Genomic DNA, 18,013 nt, shown 5'->3' on the forward strand with positions numbered 1-18,013 from the left:
GGACCATTTCTTCCCAACCATCTTTGAAAATCATAACAAGCCGAGCGTGACAAATAAAGCCTATGCTTCACTTATGGTATTCCAATTGCTGCTCTTTCTGTTTTAAATTTCTTTCTGGGGTGACATAGCTCAGGAGGTAAGACCGAGTGTCTGGGAGTCGGAGGGTTGCCGGTTCAAACCCCGCCCTGGGCGTGTCGAAGTGTCCTTGAGCAAGACACCTAATCCCCCAACTGCTCTGGCGAATGAGAGGCATCAATTGTAAAGCGCTTTGGATAAAAGCGCTATATAAATGCAGTCCATTTGCCATTTAAATGTGCCATACTCTGAAAGCACATGGGTATTGTACATGTGATGTCATAGTATGAAACGGATGCGTGATGCATGTACAGATGGAAAAGTAAACATCCGCACGATAATCCAAACATAAGGAAAGACACAGCATTCTAGTGTAAACGAATGTTCTCATTAATATTAATTTGTTAGAGTTGGCTGAGGTCTATGCATACTGTAGTTCCGGAAGGTGACCTCCTGTTGTTTAAAAAAAAAAAAAAAAAAAAAAAAGCAGTTGTATAACTGGCCGGGAGTCTGATGGTAATGAATATTAATGCAGAAAGATAAGCATCCTTCTGTGTCAGTCGCCTCCTGTATCACACGATAAGATTTGCTTTCTCTGCAGGTCATTTTTCAAAGCAAACAATCTAAAATGTAAACAGAGACCCTGGTTTGGCTGTTTCAAAAGTTCATGAACTAAAATATTATGTAAAGTGATATTTGGAGGTTTGGCGATGACCTGGATATACTGGGGGAAAAAACCCCAAAAAAAACCATGTCAGTGTTTAAACGAACAACAAATTCAACTTCCTCACCACTGTAGGTAACATATATTTCATTATCAAACTTACCTTGTTGGGGCATGAAACTGAATATGTAAAGCTGTCCTTAATAGTAGCCAATATCTTGCAGATCTCCTCCAATATCTTGCATGCTATTTGAGTTTTATGCTCTGTAAAGATAAACCTTGTTGTATATTGTGCATTTAAAGTCATTGTCAGGCAGATGCTTTGGTAAATGGACTGCATTTATATAGCGCTTTTTCCAAAGCGCTTTACAATTTATGCCTCTCATTCACCCATTCACACACACACTCACACACCAACGGTGAAAGGCTGCCATGCAAGGTACCAATCAGCTCGTTGGGAGAAATTAGGGGTTAGGTGTCTTGCTCAGGGACACTTCGACACTCCCAGGGCGGGGGATCGAACCGGTAACCCTCCGACTGTCAGACAACTGCTCTTAAGCCGCTTTTCCACCGCATGGTACTGGCCCAACCCGACTCAACTCTACTCGCTTTTGGTACCAGGTGCTACGTTTTCCACTGCAGATGGTACCCCTGTGAATGTAGCTGGTCATCATTAGCGACGCCACATGTAACTCGTTGCTCTGACCAATCAGTGGTCTGCAGTGTTTTCACGTCACCTTTTGATATCGCCTCAGCTCTCTTGGAACCTCAATGGAGGTGATACCAAAAAGGTACCAGGTACCATCCACAACTTTTACCCGATGGAAAACCACAAAATGTCGAGTTGAGCCGGTACCGTGCGGTGGAAAAGCGGCTTTACCTCCTGAGCTATGTTGCCCCTGAGCTATTGTAGCAGAAAATCAGACCTCTGTAAACTCTGTGGAAATCTGCACAATCTGCTAAAATGGCCACTAGGAAGTGAGCAATGAGACGAACCCTTCCAGTAAACATCTCGATCCGTCTCCGGAGCACTTCATCAAAGGGCCCAGACAAAATTACAACAGTCATGAGAATGGCTGAGGACGCGAAGTCTCGGATCTCTACCTGCTTGCCAGAAACCTGGTTGCGATTTAGCCCCATTCCCAGTTCCCAGACCCTCGACAAAATTAATCAAGGCGCTCACGATCAGGTGAAATCTCTTAAATCCCAGACAGATGTCACTTTTTACTTTTTTTTTTTAGCGAGCCTGACTCGTCTGCGACGGTCCGTTGTGTACATTAGCGCGCCGGATGGACGGGCTGATCTTTGAGTAGATCTTACTTTGCAAATGGCCGCTTCAGTCAGGCTGCATATACTGTACAGCGTCGGAGCATGGACACAGGTTTAAGGGGTTAGAGGGCAAACTAGGGTGATGTACTAAAACATCAACATTTCCCATTGCATTTATCATTTGGCGTGTTTTGTCTTTCTCGTTGGGGTTTTTTTTTAATGTCCTCTGCCTCTGCTAAAAGGTTTTTGAAACAAACTCCAGAGTAAGTGTAGAGGAAGTCAAGGGGGGTCAGAGCTGATGTCTTTGATGTTTGGCATGTCCAATCAAACACCTTTGCTGGTTAGTACTTTTTTTTCCCCTTTCTCCTACTTCCTTCCTAGGTCCTTTTTTAAGCCTCAAGTCAGACCACAACGCAACAAAAGCCACACGCAGGTGAAAAGTCTTGGATGTGAATTTACAGGCGACCCTAAATCATGTGCGGGGGCCCCATAAAGTTTTATTGGCTGCATGTTTGGAACCCTTGCAAGGGCATAAGCCACAGAGCTGTTAGTCGTCTGGGAAGAAAGCTCGAGATCTCTTCTGTCGTGGAGCCCACCCCCCCACCCCCTCAACCAGCACTATTTAATAAACGTTTAGGCTCGTTTTTTAATGATCATTAAGCGTGCTTCCAGATGTTGGCAGCCGGCGCGCATTCACACGGCTCCCTGTGTGTTCAAAAGCGCTCGAGTGAAGAGAGGACCTTCCAATAACAGGGCGAATGCACCACGCTCGAGATTTCTTTACTGCCATGTCATTCCCCAAGAAAACAATTACAAAAGCTGTTCTTTTTTTTTTTATAGTGTGGAGCATATGGGCCTGATCTTTTTTTATACGTTTTAGTTTTTGTAATGTGCCCCTTTCGAACAAGCCATCAAATTTTTTTTCTTTTTTTTTTGTCTTATGCTTAGTGGTCTAATTAGCAAATCTATCCTGCTGCCTGCAATCCATCGTCTTTCGAGTCCCTGACTTCCAGCATCACACTTGACATTCCCTCAATTTGAAAATGGACAAAAAAAAGAACTTCAAGGGGGAAAAAAAGGCAATATTAAATCCCAAATATAGATTTTTCTTTGCGTATACTTTGCATTTACACCCTTTATCAGTATCAGTTTCTAAATCTGGAGTTTTTGGCATTTAAACCGAAATGTGTTTTTCTCTCAAAATATGACTCAAGAAAGGGCAGAATAATCATTTTTGCTTTTACCGCAAAATGCGATTTCCCGGTAGTTGCCGTGCAGTGGCTGATTAGCTGTGTGACTAATGAGCTAGTAGTCAGCAAACAGCAGTCAAGAGCGATGTGAGTCACGTTAAAAAGGGAAACTGGTGGACAAGCCTGGAGCGGTGACTAGTACAAGCTTGGCTGTGGCAGCAGCATCTTATGATCTCACTTCATTAAGCCCAGAAACCTTAACTTCCTTTTGTTGGCCCATGTGACTGTGGACCGTCCAGATTTTATGGCGAATCGGCTTGGCTCGTAATTTTTGGGACACAATATGAGCCAGCACTTCTGTCAGCCACATGTCCTTTTATAGAATGGCAATGTAATACCATTCTGATGCATCTTGCCCATTGTAATGTTCTGGGTTTTTAAGGAAATCTGAGTCTGTTTTATAGTGTATTTTAAAATGTCTGTCCTTTGGTGCTTTTAGAATCATGAGCATGTTCGGAACAGATTAATAGAAATGCTTGTGCTAAATGGTCGCTGTGGTAGATCTCAACAGTGCATTTTTGATTAATGCAAGCATTGTTTCTTGTATGTTATGATTTTTTTTCTTTCAAAATCTGTGTCTTTTAAAGTAGTGGGTTTTATGGGATTGAAAATTGTCAACCAATAAAGAATAAAGATTTTACTTCTGCCAGTCAGGGGAGGCACCCGAGACCAGCCTGGGAGACTTACTGAGGATCCCTGGTTATTGTAATGGAAACTTGTGTGCCTGTGCCAAATTATGCCTGTCAGAAGATGATGTCTCTGTGAAAGTGTATTGCAGGGACACCATAGCAGCTCTCTGGCAGAACATTTGGACAGGTTCCCATTTGTTGTGTGTGGTTGGGTGGGCTTGTGTCCAACCCTGTCCCTTTTGGGTTAACACCCATATTCAAGTAAAAATGTCAAAATTTAAAAATATATATATTTGTATAAAGTAAGTACTGAGGGGCCGACTATTATTCTTCTGCCTAGTTGGCTTTGCAGAGGTTAGGTCTGATTAGTGTTCACTGTGTGAACTAAACTGTGTTCTTGGCTAGAAATAGCTGCACAAAATAAGTATCGTATCTTACTGAACCTGTGTTTAGTAGTTGTCGATGACCATGAAATGCACTTTTTGTACGTCGCTTTGGATAAAAGCGTCTGCCAAATAAATGTAATGTAATGACTAGCATGGGTAAAGCTCCTTATTTAAGTCAGTTTTGGTGATTCTTTTTACATTTTAGCTTTTTTGGTTTGCGACATGTTGCACTTCGTTTTGGAGCACACACATGTTCTCATTTGACCCTTTTTTTTTCGTCATCTGCATTCGACTTTCGTTGCTAGCACGCCAGAATACGCCGCCGGCGCCTATTCCAGCACACAGAAGCCGTGAGAGAGCGGCACGCTCGCCCCTCCGGCTTTTGGTTCGTGGTGTAACGTAGCCCCCCCCCTGAAGAGCGCAAGACGACGGCGCTGGTTGTGATTAGGTGGGCGTGAGAGCCCGCTGCTGCTGTTGTGGTAGCGCTTTTGTTTTCTGGTGGTGAGGCACGAGACCTGGTGGCGTGTCGTCTTGGCGACGGCCCGCTATCCGGTCAGACATCGCGTGTCCCGCCGCGTCACGCAGGCAGCCTGAAGTCTGAGCGGCCCGGCCCGCGGGGCGCCGGGGTCAGGGGTCGCGGTAGAGAAGGCGCCCCCCCCCCAGCTGCGGAGAAGATGTGGGCGCCGCGGCAGTAACGGGAACCAGAGCACGCTCCCCTAATCGCTCCCACGTTCCCGTCGGCCTTCGGCCCGGGACACCAGCGCATGGGGCGCCGCCGCTTTCAATTCGAGGAGACACGTTTGTTCGCACACTATCCGTTTCCCCGGAGTTTCGTCTTGCGCTCTCTCTCTCTCTCTCTCGGCGCGGACTTGCTGATCAGCTCTGCGCTGTGCGTCTGACTGACCCACTAACCCACTTCAGTCCCGGGGGGACACCGGACCCCCTGATTAACAGCCAAAGATCTATTGATTTGTTATCGATGCAGCGAGTAAACGCAGGCAGCAGGAGCCACACGCATACGGTCAGTGGCAGGTCTGGTGCCATTTGCTCACTTGAGTGCTTTATAGATTATTTGTCTCTGCAAATGTGGGATACGTGACATCTCTTGCCAGCCAGGAATATTTATATCAAGAAATCAATGCAAGAAGAAAGCGTTGATCATTTTTAATGTGGTCATAGTGCAACACAACTCTCTTAGATTATGTTTTTGCGGCAGAGATAAGATTGTTAGAACCCCGTACACACATGTTGTATAAAGAATGGCAAGACTAAACTCGGTGCTCCAAAATTTCCTTTAACAAAGCACACAAGTGTGCAACATGGCTTTTGACCTCTGGTCAAGAGCTATGCACTCAGGGGACCTGACCTTTGACTCCTTTTGATTATTTTAGCAGTGTTTTTAAATTAATGCAGAGGACACGTTTTGTACACAGATAATATTTTCAGAGGGTGTCTGCAATATCTTTATGCATTTTGTGTTTTGCTTTTCAAGTTTAAATAGTTTTTGGCAGTGCAGGGGGAGGGCGACTGTTTACACAATCTTTTTTCCATCCTGCCACCCCTCCAGTCCACCCCCTTCTCTCCCTCCTCTGATCTCCAGAGCCTCTTTGCATGTGGAGTTTAGAACCAGAACTACCGGGTGGAAATGGGATTTGCTCTTTTATTACAAATCTCAGATAAGTGAGAGGGGAGCAAAAAATCGGGACCAGGACTGGGCAAGAGTAAAAACAAAAGGCGGTAATCAAGAAATAAATCTTAAAATCTATCTAAATATTAAGTATTCCACTAAAACACGCTCCAGCTGTGATACTTTCTGTGCCCCACACAAAATCCCACCTGGCCCTTTCAAGACCCGGGAGAGTGGATTTACCGTTTAGATGCGTGTAGGCTACGAAACGTTAGAAGTGCGCGCAATAAGACCAGTGGTCGTGGCGCGCGGAGATCCGAAGCTGGCCGCGGGATTTCACACGCCTCCTGTTAACATGTGATGGTGATTTAGTATTCTGTGGCTGCCGTGAGAGGCGGGCGATCCGTTGCTATTCCGTGAGAGCAGCAATGACTATAAACGAACTCCAGAGGGGAAAAACAGCATGCAGAAACGGGCAACCTGACCGCCGCAGCGGGGGGACATCGATACTGACAATTAAATTCACCTGCAGAATCAAAGAATCGGCCACTGTAAACCTCTCAAACAAACACGGAAAAACCATCGTAAATACAACGAGGCTGTTGGCATTGCCAATGAAGTGTTTAAGCATTTTTACATTTTGTTTTCGTGAATGCTACCTGCGGTTGGTAGAGCCAGGCTGCAGGCATGACATATGGGCTCAGGGGAAGATTTTTTTAATTTTATTATTTGAGGGGGGGAGCGGGGGGTTGGTTGGTTGTTATGTGTTCACTTTAGCTACTTTTTTCATTGCGCTCTCTAGATATTTTTTATTTACAACACTTCAAGTCACGCAGCAGAAGCAAAAACCGCATCTGCCTAATGGCCAGCTCGCACGTAGAACTGCGGAACAAACAAGCCACGTACACACACAGTCACGCACCCGCGCACGCACACGCCACACATAGGCTAATATGCTCAAACTCGCACGCTTTCACGGGGAAACCGACGCATTATTTCCCTACTGAAATGAGAACACTTGGACCCTTGAACACACGAAGGCAAGAATGTAGTCAGCCATAACAAAGGAAATCAATGGCCTGGCTAAGTGCACCACAACACTGCGTGTGTGTTATTGATCTGAGCAAGGAAGACCATGAAGGGAGAGGAAAAAACAATGAATTTATGTATGCTCAAAAAATTGTGTTTTTAAGTTTATTTACACACAATGTATGGGGGGGGGGGGGGGGGGTTAATTCTTTCCTGTAGAATTAGAATTTCCCTTTAGAATTAACTAAAAATTATAATTTCACAGCAATTCTCATTAATTTGTGGGGGGCATGCCCCGGGCGCCCCTAGCAGGCAGTTCTTGGGGTCTGTAGATTTAACCCCCCGCCATAATATTCATCCTAAAGTTACGCGTTTGTTTACATCCCTGTTTTGGATACTTTGTGCCCCCTCCCTTGGCAAGAATTCCACTTCTAGACATCTTCCATAGTGTCTTATGAGATTTGGAAACGTACTGGGGGGAACTCCATACACAGTCACTGAAGATCATGTAGATCATTTTGTCCATGCTTGTGGACTGCCCTCTTCAATCCACGCCACAAATTTTCTGCCTGTTTTAACTTTGGAGACCGATATGGTTGTTGCAAAACTATAATCCTGTGGTCAGGTAACCATTTCTTGGTCAATTTTGAGGTATGCCTGGGGGTCATTGTCTTGCTGAAAGATCCGTTTGCAGCCAAGTTTGAGAGCAGGTACACACACACACACACACACACATGCAGATTCCATCACACAGAAGACTGCCATTCAAGTCTGCGGTTGCATTTGGCCTAGGGGCAGCATTAAAAAATTGCAGCTTCTCTGAATTGTACTTTTCCAAATCACACAAACCCAAAGGCCTGGCATTTCACCATGTATAACTTATTGCCCTGTGCCACTGTATTTAGTTCCATTCACAACCAATTCACTGTTGCAGATGTCATCGTGAACGAGAAGGTCTCAATGCGGTCAAACACTCTTCTGTTGTGCCAGCCAAAATGATCTTTTCCAAAGCAGTAAACCTTTGTGGGTTGATTGCATATTTTTTGCTGTGCGTGTTGATCCACATTAGCTATTGCAATTTTTTTTGGCTGTTATATCTTCAGTAAAATAAATACATATCCTATTAAAAAGTAAAACGGACATGTCAATTTTGAAGTGTGTTACTGGACCAATGGAGAAAATGTGTCTGCTTCTGTCTGCTTTATCGTTAAATCTTAACACGATAGGCCTGAGACTCATTATAATTTTCCATTATAAATATGATTACATTTCAATAATCTGTGCAAATGATTTAATGTTGTCTTTGGTCACACACACACACATAAAACACGCACAAATGCGTGAACCCACACACACACACACACACACAAACCATGTTTGTGTTCTTTGTCGCTCAAAGCTCCCGACTGAGAGCACAGACTGAGTTTTCATTTTTTCAAAATGTGGCACAAAGCAGCTCTCCTTTACAGTACAGTCAGCGGGATGTGATATTGCAAATTCATGGTCAGAATTTATTATCTTTTATTATGTCCTTGGTAAGCAGCCCTTTGTTGTGACAGCTTCTCAGTCAATGCACTATTTCTTGGCAGCCCTTGAAAAACCGTCATCAAGAGTGTTCATTGAAAATGGCAGTGGGAGGGATGGTGTGGTTAATACTGTCCAACGGAGATATTGTGCCAGTCTTATTTCATTAATCTATACAAGTGAAACATTGTTTGATACCAGGTAGCCTAGAGCTGAAATGTGGAACGTCTGTTGAAGTGATCTACTTTGCCGCCCACCCTCGTTTTTAACTAAGAAATATTTCTCTCGGCATGCAATTGATGCAACGTCACATGATCAAAAAAAAAAACATGAAAAAAAAATGAAACGCATAGCTTGCTTATTAAAATCAGTTTAGCCACTTGGTGGCGCTGTAACAGAGCACACAGGTGAAGCTATCCCAATGGGATTTAAAGACTTGCCTTCTATGCTTTGTAGACAGATGGGCTGGAAATCTTATCTAGTGGTGTCTTAGAGAGCATTAACAAAAAGCTTTGTGCATTGTGTATGACTACATGAAATGGGGAAAAAAGGAATGAAGTAAATTGTATGCTCAAATTTAAATTCTATGGTAGTATTTCCACTTTAAGGAGTACTTATTTCAGCTGCAGCAGTACCTGTATTCATTTTTCAATTAGTTGGAATTGTGAATTCTAAATTAAACACAAGTCAACCTATCTGGTTTTCAAAATTGCAAACAGTGGTGACCAACAGACAATAAAACTCATTGTCCTCTTGCTTTCTCGTACACAAATGTTGTACACAAGCAGTGAACAAAAATTGAAATGTCTGTATAAGGATAAGTATAGGAAAATATGTATGGGTTATGTAAAAAAAAAACAGACAGACCCTAGTTATCATTATGGCTAGTATGGCTGCAAGCTGAGACCTCATTGTCTTTTAAAAAAACGGGTGACTGTCAGGGCAGCTTTGAAAGGGGCATCGTTGACTGAGACAGGTCACCTGGCTGATCTTTCACAAGCAAAGGTGTCTCAGGTGATGTCAGAACCTTAGCTAACGAAAGGCTGACGACAGACAGAAGCTCATAAATAGAGGAGCATGATATCCAGGCATTCATTCATTGTTCATAGCAAAACTGAAGTAAAACTGAGCATTTGATTTCAACCTGAGAGAGAGAGAGAGAGAGAGAGGGAGAGAGAGCTGCCAGTTTGCCCAGGCAAGGTGGTGACCCAAACACCAATTAAGTGACATTTGATTTGCTTTGTTAAATTTGTGAAAATGAAATGAAATTCAGTAGCCCCAGAGGATTACACAGGATGCTGAATATAAAGATGTCTTCCTGCAGGCTGAGGTCAAAATGGAGGATGTGCCATTCACAGGAGAGGAGCCAGGGCTGTGTGGTTATTATAAAAGCAACGGGGAACATTTTCCCTCAAGGCATCATGGGATAGAAGGGATAGATTTATGGATTCACGGTGATATGATCATATTAGTCAAAATGGCACGTCTTGTGGCAGAAAGCATGTGTAAATGTGGTGAGGTTTGGACGGCTAGAGGTGGTTAATTCTTTGTGTGAGTATTATTTATTGAGCCCAGATGGTTTTTCAACCAGGCTAATCATAGGAGTGAAAAGCCAATGTAATGCAGTCCTCTCACAAGTTTTTCAATTGTATGTTATTTTCCGTGATATTTCCTTACATTTTGGGTAAACTCCTTCCTGATAATGCAATTTTGAAGAACAAAAAAACGAATAATCCGCATAGCAGATTAACAATGGACAAAAACCTGTCCAATAATGAGCATTTTTTTTATATGGCCGCTACTTTCTATCAGGGAAATTGAGGTTTGTCTTGCAATACTTTAAAAATTCCTTCCATGTCCCTTTACCTTCTTGTAACTGGGTTAACTGGCTGACATGACATTACTTTTTCAAAGGATCACATTTCCTTTCTCATTTGCATCCTTTGCAGAACTGATTGTGGTTATTTGTGACTGCAAGTCCCACAATGCTTTGCTTAAAATTTTTTTTTTAAAAATTAAAAAAAAACAAGTTAAAGGTTGACAGAAAAGTTGGTACATAGATAATAGCTAAGGAGGGAAAGAATGAAGCATACGTTTTGTAAATGTAAGTCACAGTGGCAAGCTGTACTATACAGAAATGTGAATAACATGAACAAATAGCTTGCAGAAACTGAAAGATAATAGCAAATCAATCGTTAAGCAAAATGTAACTTGTAATGCCTTTTTTGAACAATTATTCACATTGTGGAATTGTTACAAAAACACTAATTTTGAGTTAGATCAACGATATAATTGGATTACAGCATATACATGTTTGTGGGGTTGTGATGTCACTCCAGTCTTCAGAAAAATGCTGGTGAAAATGATGACCGAGTGAACAACGACGTCTGAACACTTCTGAACACTTCCCAACACTTCCCGCTGTCCTTGTTTCTTGTTACGTGTTCAGGAGAAAATCTCGGAAAGGAAGCGAGGTACGGAAACAAGGAAGATATAAAGCAGCCTAGTGACTAGAATGCATGCAGGGTTTCGCGATCGCCGTCAGCGTCATCGTCATACTTCATCCCAGCCCTGGAATCTGCGCAGGCCGCAGCTGAGCTTGGCCCGCAACGCAGCAGGCGCGCTTCACGAATGCGGTAACCTCCGAATCTTTGATTCATTTTCTTATGTTTTTCATCAGAATGGGATACATTTTTGTTAAAAGGCACAGAATCTGGAAGAGATGAAACTCCAGGCCAGTTTTTTTTCTTCTTTCTTCTACCAACTAAAAATCAATAATAGTACAGCTTTAGAAGTTAAAAATGAATAAATAAAAAGCCTGAGGGGGGAAAAAACTGGTCACCTGCTGACTTGGAATAGTTTGGTTTTGGAGTTGGATCTGGCTCCTTTCCTCCCTGTCTGCTCTCATAAATTCAGACTTGCTTTCTCCCTGCAAAATGAACCTCTTCCCTTTTGTGTCTTCTCCAGCCTGGTGAAACACTGCATCTGCTGCATCCGTTTCACTTCATTTTAACAAGGTTTTCTCGCCCACCTGCAAAGAGCACATTATGAAGTTATGAATAGTAAATCCCATGTTCCTTCAAGTTTTCTGATCTTGACAGTTTTTAAATAAAATTGTATGGACATTGCAAAAAAAAAGAAAAAAAAAGTGAAAGACACTCCTTCTTGGAACGTATACCAAGAAGACTTGTCTTCCCAGACAGAATTAATTCAAGCAGCGGAAATTCACCAAGGACGTCCTAGGACATTTGTGTTATTATTTTTTTCTCGGGGGGGGGGGGGGGGATTTTGACAGGAAAGAGCACTGCCCTGGTGCACCTGGGAAAGACACCTGTGTCAGAGATGCTGTGGGGTGCCAAGGGGTGTACGTGTAACAAAGTTTCATAACTCTGGCCATGGAGGGCCGGTCTGTGTATTGGTTTTAGCTCCAATCAGTTACCTTAGTTTTAGTTTTCTGACAGCTCTATGAACTGCACTGTGTCTCTCCTGTACCTGAGCTAGGTACAATCTTTAGGATGCACTTGCTGCTTGCAGTTTGCGCTGATACAAATGGCAGCTCAAGATATGATTGGGCCAATTAAAAATTGAGAGCTGAATATGGCAGAAAATCCTGGGAGGGATCGGCCCTTATTTTGCTCCTCTAACAAGACCGAGACTGTCAAAAGAGTCAGGAGCGACGGTGGTGGGAGGCCAGAAGTGGAAAGTCCAGGGGGTCAGGAAAGTAAAAATCCTGCAACCCGTTTCCTCCACCCATGTACCCAAGCCAGCTGATTTCACCATTTAGTTCCACCTCCTGGCTGAGGTTTAAGTGGCAAATTGTGCTAATCGACAAATCCAGGCGATCAGAACAAAATACCAGAGACTTTAACGTTCTGAACCTGGATTTTCCACTATTGGTGGGAGACCGTCTGCTGCTGCTCTTGGGAGAAAACCAGGCATCTGATCGAAAGCTCACTTGCAGGTTTTCTACCCCTGCCATTTTGTTTTTTTTTTTCTTCTACATTCCTCCATGTTTTATTGCAGGTGAATGATCTCCATTAGGGCCAGAGTCGTGTACTCTCTGCGCTGTCTTCGATTGCGCTTGAGAGAGCTGTAGTTTGGCTTGGGTAAGGGCTCTCGTTTTAAAAGTGGTTCCTCGATCAAGAGAGAGAGAAAGAGAGAAAGTACTTTGGGACCTGAGTTCATGGGATTAAACTATTCAAAGCATCACAAACCATAAAACACAAACCCAAAAATGTTTCTTTTTCCCTTAACAATCACTGTCTGTGATCTGCAGTTGACAGACGGCAGTTGACAGAGAGAGCCATTTGACGTTATGGAGTGCAGTTTGTCCACATCGTGGTGAAAGGATTAAGAAAATGAATCATTGTTGTGCTATTATGGTACTGATGTATAGTCCAATGTCCTGTGAGCATTGTGACGAGAGTTAATCCCTTGCTGAAGATATTTTAATCGTGTATTTAGATGTGCTGAAAGGCCTTACTTTTTCCTAGGACTTGGTCGATGACAGGATCAGAAATAAATTTCACAGTTTGCGATTTTGCGGGGTGGGCCTGGGCAGACGGGGCGCACAAAAAAAAAACGAGTGAAATTTAAAGCAACGTACACGGAGGGAAATAACGTGAAGTTCCTGCCGGGCCGAGCGGATTTTCGCGCTGAAAGACGAAACGCTAAAATCTCCCGGCTGCGAGGTGACGAATGGGACGCCGGCTTTTTTCCCACGCCCGTTTCGGAACGCGCCGGGAGTCGCTGCTGACGTCTCCGAGCTGGCGTGCCGATGTGGAGGCCCGTTCCAGTCCGTTCCGCCAGCCCCGGTTCTCTGCGGCAGACTTCCTCGCTCGGACGGCAACTTTCCCCTTTGCAAGGTTAGGTAGCCGTTATTGCTGGAGTAGAAAAGCAACTGTGCTGCGTGTCAATTCGTTCTTATATTAAAGCATGTGAGGGAACGTTGGGGGAATAAAAAATTTAGGACAGCATCAAGCTTTATTGAGGCAGGGCGGTGGCCCGTGGCAACATTCCGTACCGCCTGGTTGGGCTTCAAAGGGGAGGCTCCAGCTCCAGCTCCAGGTTCGAGGGCCACAGATGCACTCGAGCGAATGGAAGTGCATCAGAGAGGGTGCCCTGGGGTCCCCCCCTAAACGGTGACCAGGGTACGCCGGGCCCTGTTTTTCCTAAAGGCATGTTGGGGCACCACACTGCTTCCAATTAGTCCGTGGGGGACGGGGGGGCAGGGGACGGGGGGGCAACCGAAATTCCTGCTCCCTCCTGATCTTGTGCATCTGTGCTCTGCTGTCGCCCTATTGACCCTCCAAACCCCCGCCCCCACCCCAACCGCCCTGCTCCCCAAGCCTTCCCCCTTTCATTAATGTCCTAATTCCCTAAAAAACTTTTTTTTTTGAGAAAACACCATCAATGTCAGAGATTGTAAACCCACCTAGTCTCTGCGATGATGGAGAGAAACCCGATATGGGAGATTCGATTAAAGGAGGAGAATAAAAAGGTGGTGGAGTTACGCGCAGGCCCGGCTGCAGGCCCGACTCTTTGAGTCATCCAGAACCTGTTTTTCACTTTACCCTGCAATTAACAGGCTGAGAAATTTACATGAAGCAGGTCTGTTTGCGATTAGCTGTTTTGACGCGAGAGCTGTCCCTCGGTACACTTCACAAAAACACCACTGCTCACGAAATAAGCCTGAGAAACAAGCCGACGAATGGTTTTAGTTGAACATCAAGCTCTTTAATCACTTTGTTGCAAGCAACGTTATTTAATGCAGCTCAGTCTCTGTTATAATTCAGATCTTTTAAGTCCGTAAAGGCACATAAATGTTACCAGATTGGACACAGTAAAGTGAGGAATTGGATGCTGATGGTGAAGCTACTGGCGATCCTTAGCGAAAGTGACCAGCTTGTTTGCCGTGAAAAACAGGCTTGGGCTCCGGGTGATGTCAAGCTCCCTGCCCGCCTGTGTTTTTAGCTCACCGGGAGGCTGCTGGGTAAATTGCAGACCCTCCTCCGGGCCCCCATTTCCCCGACCCTGTCACACGTCCGCGGGAGAGACCTGAGGTGAGCCTTGATTCCTGGCCCGTGCCTGACCTCCGTTTCCCCTTTTCAGTCGCATGGAAACAGATGCCGTCGGAGGGGCCCGCAGTCCCTCCCCCCCTCTGAGCAGCAGCACCTGCAAGGCCTCCCCCCATCCTCCTCTGCCCCCCCCCCCGGCTCACCGTACCCTAAATCACTCCAGTGGGACCCATGTGATGAGGGCCCCCCCCCCCCAAGCTCCTACGAATGGGCCCATTTCATCTTTGCGTGTCCCTGTCTGTGGCGGCCTTGCAAACTACACTGTGCAGCAGTCCTCTGTCAAAAGTCAGCCATTATCGCACTGATTTACTGGTGTTGATGACATCATCGCCCGTTGCATCATATGGGTAGAGAGTGCGGCTCTGAAAGGCCAGGGCTTCCTGTCCTTTTACGAGGTGCGAGTCTGCCAATGCCGGAAAAAAAAACAAAAAAACACGCGCACACAGAAGGCATCGTCTAAAATCCAGGGGGACCGAGCGATCTCAAAGAGGCAGCGCTGCCAAAACTCTTAACGGCCTTAGGAAAGCATACAGGAAACTATTGACTGCAGAATGGACTCGGAAGGCAGACTTTCAGTGCTTTTGAACCGACGAGGAACGCTGGTGAAGCTCCACGATCAACCAAACGATTCGGCTCGATTAAGCCTCTTTGCGGGCCGAGGCATCGAACAGAAACCGGACTTCGGATCTTCGGTTCCTGAAGGACTCCTGAAGGCGAGCAGCTCCGACCAACGTACATCATCGGTGAAGCTCAGCTTCGCACGCTCAAAATTTGAGAGTTTCTGCACCGGCCCCTCTGAGAACGCTGCGCTTTCCTCCGGGGGGGGTCCTGGGGGTCCCGGCTCACACGGCCATAAATCGCGTGTTTGCATGCCCCCCCCCCCCACAGCCAGCTGCAGACACGGTTTGCGTCCGTAAGCTGCTTGTTTATTTCCCCGCATGCTAGTCTTGGCGAAAAGCAGAGATTGCCACATTGTATAAATCCCACAGTTTCTCACACCCTCCCCCCCCCCCCCAACCCAATCCCCCAACCCCCTTACCCTTAATTCACCTTCCCCACTTCACCTCAGAATTGGCTTGGTCAGCACACATGATGTGAATGGAGAGATGAGAGAGAAGGAGAGGGATATTGAAAGACTTTTCCTGGTATCTTGGTAAAATACTCAAGACTAATTAATGTACAGTGAAGGGTTAACCCCATGAACATGTGATTATAACTGCCAGTATCTTCAGATGATTGCTTTCTGATCCAACTGTACATTATATTTTTTCTCATCATTACCCAGACAGGATTGTTTTACGAAATAGACTGGGAATGATAGAATGATGAAAAACAATTGTTTCTGAGGTTTTGTTGATGCTGATTATACAGAAATGCAAACTTAATACAGCTTGGGTATGGTCCTAGTTGCATATTTCTGTCATGGTGTTGTTGGAACACAAAGCCTGATGTCCCTGAGGCTTGGATGCTCTTCTATGGCATGCTGGGATTGTTGGGACCACCAATAAGGGGAATTTACAGCTGTGAGTACAGGTGGGGCCTTGGAGGGCAGTCAATGGAAAAAATATAAATGTTTTCATGTGAACAGAAGGCAAAGAATACCATGGCGATGCGAGGCATTCCAACCTCTGTGTTTAGTGCCTTGTCCAACATATTTTCCCTCCACGTTTGTCGCAATTAGTGTTGGCCACCTATTGTAAGGGAAATAACTTCCAAAGGAAAAAACAACAACATGGCGGTAATCTGCGCGCCCATTAAAATCCTCTGAGAAGTCTTTGGGACGACGCGTTCCCTTTGCACTTTTCGCAGGATCGCTTATCCGCTTATGCCTACTTAGAAAGTTCCATAATTCGCCCATGTCCTTAATACATCCTGCTCAAAGCCTGCTTTCTTGCTAAATGATCTGCCCGTTTCCAGAGAATAGGCTGGGCAGAAGGATGCATTCAGATTAATTAACTGTTCTATTTCTGCACTTAACCACATTTTTTTTTTTTTTTTTTTTTTTTACAATTAAAGTACTTATCAGTAGGTTTCAGGTTGACGAGATGGAAAGGACTTACTAATTTCAGATGTGAGGTAAATGATATTTATTGTTTGCCCCAATGTTGAAGAACGGTTAAAAACCAGGTCTTCATTAGAATTTTTACTGGTCTCTTTGCAGTGAGAAACTGAAATAAAACTGAATTTAATATGGAATTTGGCCTATAACAAACATATTAACCTTGGTGGTATTAAGATGGTGGCATTTCTGTCAGTTCAGCCTTTTCAGATGCCTTCCTTCTTGTTTTAAAGAAGGTCAAGTTGACCTGAATGTCTCTTTTTGTGGCTTGCAGCCTTCGGAGAGACATTGATGTGAGAGATATTTACATTTCTTTCAGTTTGTTTGTCCGGTTTCCCATTCAGTGCCGACTGCATATTTGCTTTTTTCCTTTCCCATTAAAAAAAAGAATCAATTCAAAAAACCCAATGAAAATCATTAGCAAATTCTTTGGTACTAGGTTTACAAAGAAGTTTGTTATTTATTTTGATAAATTTTATGAGTATATTGTCCCTGGGCATGTGTGCACATTTTCCAGAACTTCAAAGATTTTGCGTATGACTCCCATGAGCCTTTGCACAGATTTGTTGTGTTTGAGTGGTTACTGTGTGTGTGTGTGTGTGTGTTTCCTGTGTGTTGTGGTCCTTTGTCTGTCTGCTTTTCTAGCATATCCCCATGTCTCTGTTCTGCTTGTGTTTGGTGTTCTTCTACCAGCTAATCCATTGAGGCTTTGTTTCATGTTCTTCTAAAACAGGGAAACTCAAACCTGGCCCTCAAATCAAAATTTGGCTCCCTGGTTTGCTTGCACTAGAACTGTATTGTACCTTATCGAACCTGTGTTTTGTAGTTGTTCCAGTGAAGATGATATGCACTTTTGTATGTCGCTTTGGATAAAAGTGTCTGCTAAATCAATGTAATATAATGTAGATATAATATAATTTATAATGTCATTTGGTACCTTGCATGGCAGCCTTTCACCGTTTGTGTGTGTGTGTGTATATGAATGGGTGAATGAGAGGCATCAGTTGTAAAGCGCTTTGGATAAAAGCGCTATATAAATGCAGTCCATTTAGAACAGTGCTGCAACTGGCTTCCGTACCTCTCTCTGAATGCACTTACAACATGCCCTGCCTTCCAACAATAGCGTATTAAATACTCCAGTGGTATGATGAAAGATGCCAGAATCAAACTGCAGAGGGATGAGAGGCCCATAAAGGTCTTGTGGCTACCTGCTGGCCCGAAGACAAGCCAACACATTCTGTGCTGTGACTGAAATACCATCCGTGACACACATTGTGATGGCCTCTTGAACCATCAACCAGATGCTTTCTGTTCGATTTGTAACTTAAAGCGCATAAAATTTAAAATTTAACAGCCAGGATTCATCATCTCATACACAAAAACAATGGTCTGCACACGTGTCATGAATCTCATATCTGTTTTTT

General features: G+C 44.3%; 1 long non-coding RNA gene across 6 annotated transcripts in view; it reads left to right on the forward strand.

Moving 5' to 3' along the window:
• Nucleotides 1-18,013, forward strand: part of LOC135236025 (uncharacterized) — a 51,282-nt gene that overhangs the window by 7,419 nt on the left and 25,850 nt on the right. For 4 of the 6 annotated variants that reach the window (XR_010324490.1, XR_010324491.1, XR_010324489.1 and 1 more), the window contains exon 3: nucleotides 10,903-11,089. This is a non-coding gene — a long non-coding RNA (uncharacterized LOC135236025). Of the gene's footprint in view, nucleotides 1-10,902; nucleotides 11,090-11,420; nucleotides 11,537-14,564; nucleotides 17,055-18,013 lie in introns of those variants that run through there. The other 2 variants (XR_010324492.1, XR_010324488.1) reach the window with 2 other exon arrangements.

This window comes from Anguilla rostrata, chromosome 12 (assembly GCF_018555375.3).
Source record: "Anguilla rostrata isolate EN2019 chromosome 12, ASM1855537v3, whole genome shotgun sequence".
In the NCBI taxonomy this organism is placed as follows: Eukaryota; Metazoa; Chordata; class Actinopteri; order Anguilliformes; family Anguillidae; genus Anguilla; species Anguilla rostrata.